This window comes from Mauremys mutica, chromosome 12, assembly GCF_020497125.1.
Source record: "Mauremys mutica isolate MM-2020 ecotype Southern chromosome 12, ASM2049712v1, whole genome shotgun sequence".
Lineage (NCBI taxonomy): Eukaryota > Metazoa > Chordata > Testudines > Geoemydidae > Mauremys > Mauremys mutica.
Window position 1 is genome coordinate 15,411,782 of NC_059083.1, and position 7,312 is coordinate 15,419,093.

The 7,312-nt window shown below is 51.3% G+C and overlaps 1 pseudogene; it reads left to right on the forward strand.

The window, feature by feature from the left end:
• The first annotated feature begins 32 nt into the window (after window positions 1-32).
• On the forward strand, window positions 33-4,205 carry LOC123346599 (annotated as a pseudogene).
• Window positions 4,206-7,312: the final 3,107 nt, after the last annotated feature.

The following is a 7,312-nucleotide window of genomic DNA, read 5'->3' on the forward strand; positions in this document are numbered from 1 at the left end:
ACGGCTTAAAATGGATTCCAGTATCAGGTGACATGGTCCCATGCCTCTGTAAGACCCCCGTCTCCATTTTTCATGGGCTGATCCTCACCTACACAGGAAGATTTACAGGTAAAAAAAAACATTCTGAGCCCATTGTTCTGGATAAATGGAGCAATTAAGTTCTTAAAGTATCATTAATGACCCTCACTTAGCATAAGCACAATGGGAGCTTAGATTTCTACTTCATATTCCTAACTGTAAATATAAGAATGATACATACATACAAATAGGAAAACCATATTCAGTAGATTACAACTTTTCCAATGATCTTCCATGGGATCTTTTGCATAAAGCATGTTCCAGTTATGTCATATTCATATTGATAAGGATATTTTCAGAAAGCATTGGAGCACCCCGTAACACCCTGATCTGGTCTGATTTCACCCCTGCACAGGATTTCCCATTCCCAAACCTGAACTGATCGCCCAGCTGGAATGAGGGAAAGAGCCGTGGGTGCCCGATCTCCAGGCCTGCGAAGGAACAGAGATCCCGAGAGGCACCCACAAAGGTGAGGGCTGACACAGAAACCATCTGGGGAATGAAGGAAAAAGTTGAGAATTCCAAAAACGTGCTGTGAGTAAGCACCCTCGGTTCTTCCTCCTCTCACCCAGGGCAGGGCTGTGGTCAGCAGATATCGCTCATGCCTTTCCACCCACCCCGTTAGCTGCAGGAGTTTCCTTTCCAGCTTTCCTTCTCTGTGAGTGTTTGGGTGAGAAGTGGAGGGAGAATCCAATTGCTCAGTCTTCGTGTTGGGTTTGTCCTCGGTGCTATTCCTCTTTCTGCTTAGCACAGACTCCTGTCTCGATTGTCTCTCTCCCAGCAGGTGATGAGAGAGTGAGTGAGAATGAAGAGGAGAATCATGATGCAGAAGTTCCTGGTAAAGTGGAAGCACAGGAGACCTTTATGGGAAGTGCTGCATGGAATTTTTCCCACTGCTTGGAGCAGGCAGAAGCCTGGGAAAATTGGCAGAGGTCACAGAGGCTGCTGGGAAACCACCCAGGGAAGAAAGTGGCTGAATCTATTAACTGTGGGGGAAGAGACAAGGATCCCAGAGTGCAGCAGACAAATCCCAAGGAAGAGACACCCAGGGACGGCCTGCAGTGTGGGAAAAGATTCATTCTGAGTGCACAGCTTGTAACACATCAGACAATCCATACTGGAGAGAAACCTCTTCAATCCTTGGACCATGGGGAAAGCTTCAACAACCGCTTAGACCTTAATAACCATGGGAGAAGCCACAGAGAGGAGAAACCCTGTCAATGCCTAACACATCAGAGAATCCACACAAGTGAAAGACCCAATAAGTGTTTAGACTGTGGAAAAAGTTTCATATGGAGGTCATCCGTTGTTAAACATGAGAAACCCCGTAAGTGTTTGGACTGTGGGAAAAGTTTCATACGGAGGTTATCCCTTGTTTTACATCAGGCAATCCACACAGGAGAGAGACCTCATAAGTGCTTAGACTGTGGGAAAAGTTTCATACGGAGGTCATCCCTTGTTAAACATCAGAAAAGCCACACAGGAGAGAGACCTCATCAATGCTTGGACTGTGGGAAAAGTTTTATACATAGGTCTGATCTTTTTAAACATCAGGGAATCCACACGGGAGAGAGACCCCATAAGTTCTTAGACTGTGGAAAAAGTTTCATACGGAGGTCAGATCTTTTTAAACATCAGGCAATCCACACGGGAGAGAGACCCCATAAGTGTTTGGACTGTGGCAAAAGTTTCGTACAGAGGTCAGATCTTAGAACACATCAGAGGATCCACACAGGAGAGAAACCTCATAAGTGTTTGGAATGTGGAAAATGTTTCACATGGCGATCACATTTTAGAGCACATCAGAGAATCCACACTGGAGAGAGACCCCATCAGTGCTTGGACTGTGGGAAAAATTTCATATAGAGGTCATATCTTAGAGCACATCAGAGGATCCACACTGGAGAGAAACCTCATAAGTGTTTGGAATGTAGAAAATGTTTCACATGGCGATCACATTTTAGAGCACATCAGAGAATCCACACTGGAGAGAGACCCCATAAGTGCTTGAACTGTGGGAAAAGTTACACACACAGATCACACCTCATTAAACATGAGAGAATCCACACAGGATCTAAACTTCTGTGACACATGGCCAGAAAGGGTTAAGCAACTTGCAGGCTAATTGACCCAGATTCAACCTGTAGACACATTTTAGAAATGTGTGTAAATGGAAATTAGGGCCATTCCATATTAGATAAGCTATGTAAATATAAACTTTCATGGTTAAAGAACTGGAAGAAGATAGTAATTGTAATAGTCTGTTTATTTGCATCTTGTTAAGGGTTAACAGTGTAACCAAAGGGTTGTATTTTGTTCAATCTGAGATGGAAAGAAAATATTGACATGTAGATAAAATAACGTCATTATCTACATGTCTCTGTAACGTTTGTAGTAAACTGTCTATTAACTGTTTTATGGATATTTACCTTATTTTAATCCATGTAAATAATTACCGGTGATGTTCAGGAAGTAGGTTACTTGAAATGTATATTGTTCACCTGGTGAATGATTCTGAAACGGACTCTTTGCAATTCTAATGCATCATCTCTACAGTGAAACTGACCTAAGGACTCTATTCATCTCTGCATGATCTTTTAACCCATATGCTCTCTCTTTTCTTGTTGTGAGAAATCTTAGTTTAGTTAATAAGAACTGGCTGTAAGCGTGTATTTTGGTCAGAAGCAAAGAAATCATTAACATGCTGAGTGATGTGTCTGATCCTTCGGGATTGGTAGCACGTTTTATATGATGTGAAGAAGATGTTCAGTAATCCCCATCACGTTTAACTGGGCTGTCTGGGAGCCTTAAGCAGCCCAACACGGAGAGAAGTTTTCACAAGGGCTGATCAGCCGTCGGGCCATGTCCAGGTTTCTCCTGCAGGGAGGCTGCAAGTGAGACTGAGCCCTGGTAGCAGAAGCTTGTACGCATGCTGCACCCTTAATGCTGAGAAAAGCTGCCCACCTGTAACTGCATCTTTGGGGGTCACCACTGAGAATACCAAATTCAGGTCACACTGCTGAGAAACAGGATAAATACACCCCAAAATGCAGGTGTTTTTCCTCCCAAAAGATACACCAAACCAGCCACAACAGGAAACTTCTATCTCACCACACCGGCTAACAAGACGTCATAAAAGCAGCTTCCAGAGGCATTCTAGTCTTTGTATCACCCATCCCAAACACTGGATTGAAAGATGAGTGGTTCTTTACAACCTGTCTCCTCAAATTACAGGTTCTTCTGATCCCAAAGGACCCACCACACACTCAGATCTTACCCAAAAATCACACCGTTGCCAATCCTTTTGTATATACAATCTAAAGGTTTAATTATAGAAAGAAAGAGGCCCAGGACAGGCTGAAGTATTAGCGGGGGACCTGGTGCTGTCAGCAGAGGTCGGGCCCACTCCCGCACTCACTGGTGTTGGGTGTGATTTAATTTGTAAGGACAGAGCAGCAATTCAAAATGGAGTCTGAACCACCATTTTGTAACCTCCATCTTGTGACCTCCTTTGTGCTCTGTCATGCTGGCCTAGATCATCCTTGATCAAACTGCTTTTTCCCGCCACTGGGCGGTCCCAAGAACAATTTTACCTCAGACTATTTCCTGCCTTTGCCGGGACCGTACCGTTTTCCCGCCACACACTGCATAAAGGAACTATGACCACGGACAGGTGCCGCAGTCCGTCCTAGTGACTATGCGTGCGCGGCTCAGGTCTTCGCGGCATCGATGCATGGTCAAAGGATGCCACCATTCCTGAAGGGACGAGAAGAGAGAAGACGACATTCCACCTCACCTGCTTCTGCTCCTGGGGACGACATCTCCAGAGGGTTCCTGGCCCGCTTCTTCCATCCCGGTCGCCATGGAGGGACTCTCCAGGGCTCCTCCTCGGTGGGCTCCAGTTATCCAATGAGTGCAGGTCCTGGGCTTCACTGCCGCTGCGCCGTGCCAATAGGAAGATCATTCGGGTTCTTTAGTCAGGGTTTTACGTGGTTATTGCCAAGGTGATTTTGTATTTTTGGCCTGAGCTTTGTGCTCCTGTCATAAGCTGCTGTTTCACTGTTTTGTGTTAATTTCCATAGCTACCGTTGAGTTCATGCTTATCCCCTTCCCCTCCTTGTACTTATTCCCGCAATACACTTACCTGTTGTTTTCTAACTTCACTTATAGTCTGGCTTTATTTCCCGCACTGCACGTAGGGAAGAGGGGGGGTGATCTGTCTGCGTACTAGTGCACCGGTGACACACATGGCAGAGGGCGGGTCTGCTCTTCTGAGTAAAAAGGGCTTGTCTTAGCTCGTGATACCTGCACCACTATACGTATAGAGTTACCTTGGTTCCCCTGTGAGGTAACGCTGGCAGTGGTGGGAAATGGAACGAACTGCCCCAGCTCGCTCCGCCCACCCCGGCTCCCAGCCACATCGCTCAGGGGAGGGGGTTTGGAGGAAGGTGTGGGAGGGAGCAGAGCAGGGGTGGGAAGAGGTGGGGTACAGGCAGGGCCTTGGATGGAGGAGAGGGGAGGGTTGTCCCAGGCCCCATATTCCACTAGGGACGGCCCTGGAAAGAAAGAAAGGAAGGAAGGTGACAGTTAAAATTGGTTAAAGGAATCAAATACACACAATAATTGCAAAGTTCTTGGTTCGGGGTTTGTAGGAGTGTTGGAATAAAGCACTTGCTTAAATCAAGTCTCTGGTTGCTTCCAAATCTTTGGAAGGTTCCCCGTTCCCCGATTGGAACGCTCCCCTTAGCATAAGTGCATAGTCCAGAGGTTTGTGCAGGAAAGAGGCCAGATGGAGGTGATGCCAAAAATTCCATGGCCTTTTATAGCTTCTGCCATGTGGAGGGAATCCCATTGTTCTTACCGTGGAACGTGACAGGTAAAGATGGGGTATGGAGTCACACGGCCGTGCATAATTTTGCTTAATCACAGCAGAAGCCATTACCCACACTCTAGTTTGAACCTTCACAGGAAAGTCCATTAGGTGCAGCTGGACATCTTCCGTGGGCCCTTGTGAGCAAAGTGTACCTAGATGGGCCATTCACCTTGACTAGTCCCTTCACAATGCGCTGGCTAAATACTCATGGGTCTTACCACAGGGGCCAACCTTTGAAATACAGGGGTGTGGCTAATATTCATATCTTCAGATAGAGAAATTATACATGCGAACAAATAGCATCATTGTCTTCAGCAAATGGTAGCCTTTCCATAGACGTCTCACATGTCACACATTGTACCAGATTTGTGGCAAATATATAACGGTGGTTGCAACAGTGATCTGTGGTCATATTTTAATCAGAACCCAGGGGAGCTGGAGCTCCAAGGGGCAGGACCTGGGGCAGGGTTCAGGGTGGCCTTTGGGGTGGCCAGTACGGGCAGGCAGCCCACCAAAGAAGACACCCTGTGCAGGGTTTGCCTGATTCCCACCTGTCGTGCTGAGAGCCGGCTGGGCTGAGGTAGGTGACAGGCAGGTGAGCAGCAGTGTCTGGGGAGGGGGGAGACCCCAGCTGCAGGGGGCTGTTGGAGGAGGAGCTGAGCCAGGTGATTCATCTGGAGCAGGGGTGCCCAGCTGCTGCTCCTGCCCCACCACTTCCTCCCTGGAGCCCCTGGCCACTCTGGACTGGAAGCTCTTCCTGTCTGCTGTGCGTTTGAATTCGGGGTATCACCCCCCCCCCACCTGGGTACCGGTCTCCAATGAGCTGGGGTGACAGTACAGGAGGAATCTGTGGGTGCTGCAGCTTCTGTGGGTCTGGAGCTGCTGGCAGCTGCTTGTGTCCGAACAGGCCTTCAGGTTCCTAACGCTGAATGGTTTCTTAAAGAGACAGTGCGCTGCTACACTGACTCAGGCACACACACACTCCCGCTCCATCCCCCAAACACAACACCAGGGCTCCCTGCAGCCAGGTTACTTCCCACCTGGGCTGTGCTATGAGGCAACAGCTGCTGTTTCTGTCCTGCCCTCTGGGGAAAGTGACCTGGATGCAGGGAGGCCTGACTGGGCTCCTGACTCCCCCGCCTCACAGCCCCCTAGGGGTGCACAGGGTGGAGAAGCAGCAGTACAGCCGGGCAGCGAGCAGCAATAACAGCTCCCTTATGCATCCAGGTCAGTTCCCCCACGTTGGTGCAAGAGGCAGATGTGGGGTTGGCTTGAGGGGACACTCACAGTGCAGGAGTTAAGGGTGCGGGAGGAGAATGCAGGGACTGGGGTGAGGGGGCACGCACAGAGCAGGGGTTAGGGGCACAGGAGAGGGAAGTGCTTGGGGTGAAGGGTGCATGCACAGAGCAGGGGTTGGTGTGACGGGGGCACGGTGCAGGGTTTAGAGGCACAGGAGGGGAGTGCAGGTGTTGGGGTGAAGGGGGAATGCACAGAACAGGGGTTGGGGTGCAGGAGGGGGCAGGGGTTATGGTGAAGGGGGCACTGTGCAGGGTTGAGGGAACAGGTGCAGGAGGAGCAGGGGTTGGAGTGAAGGGGGCACCGTGCAGGGTTGAGGGGACAGGGGTTGGGGTGAAGCGAGTGCAGGGGTTGGGTTGCAGGAGGGGAGTGCAGGTGTTGGGGTGAAGGGGGAACGCACAGATGAGTGGTTCGGGGTACATGGGGGGCAGGGGTTAGTGGGGAGTTTGGGGAGCCAATGGAGGGCACCAAATGTAGGTGTCATTGCCTGGGTGTCATTTTTCCGGTGTGCAAGGCGATGGGTGTAAGAGAAGCCGGACCCAGAGATGCTGCAGCGCGATCCCTTCAGCGCTAGGACCCAGGAGCTGCCGGGAGGCGGTTCCGGGGCAGCGAGCGCTGGGCTCCGGCCCGGCCGCAGGAAGTGACTCGCAGCCGCTGCGGTGACTCTGGCTCCCAGGCTCCCAGCGAGATCCCCGAGCCCCGGGGGGCGGCTGGTGCTGGGAGCCCGGAGCCCTGGCTGCAGCCGGGAGAGGGGAATCTCCAGCAGGGCCCTTCCCGCTGCTCCCCCCCAGGAGCCTCTCCCAGGGCAGAGCCCCCAGCCCGGCCCGGCCCCTGCCCCGGGGGCCCCGCTCGGAGGGAAGGTGAGAGAGACCCGCCCCCCCGGCACCCCCGGGCTGCAGGGGCCGGAGGCTAAAGAGGTGCCGGGGGTGAGGGCAGGCGGGGGAGCGGGGTGGGGGCAGGAGGCGGGTGCGGGAGCTGCGGGGGGCAGGCTGGGATGGGGGCGGGGGGCACTGAAGGGAAGATGGGGCGATGCGGGGGGATCGGGGGATTGTGGGGCTGAGGGGA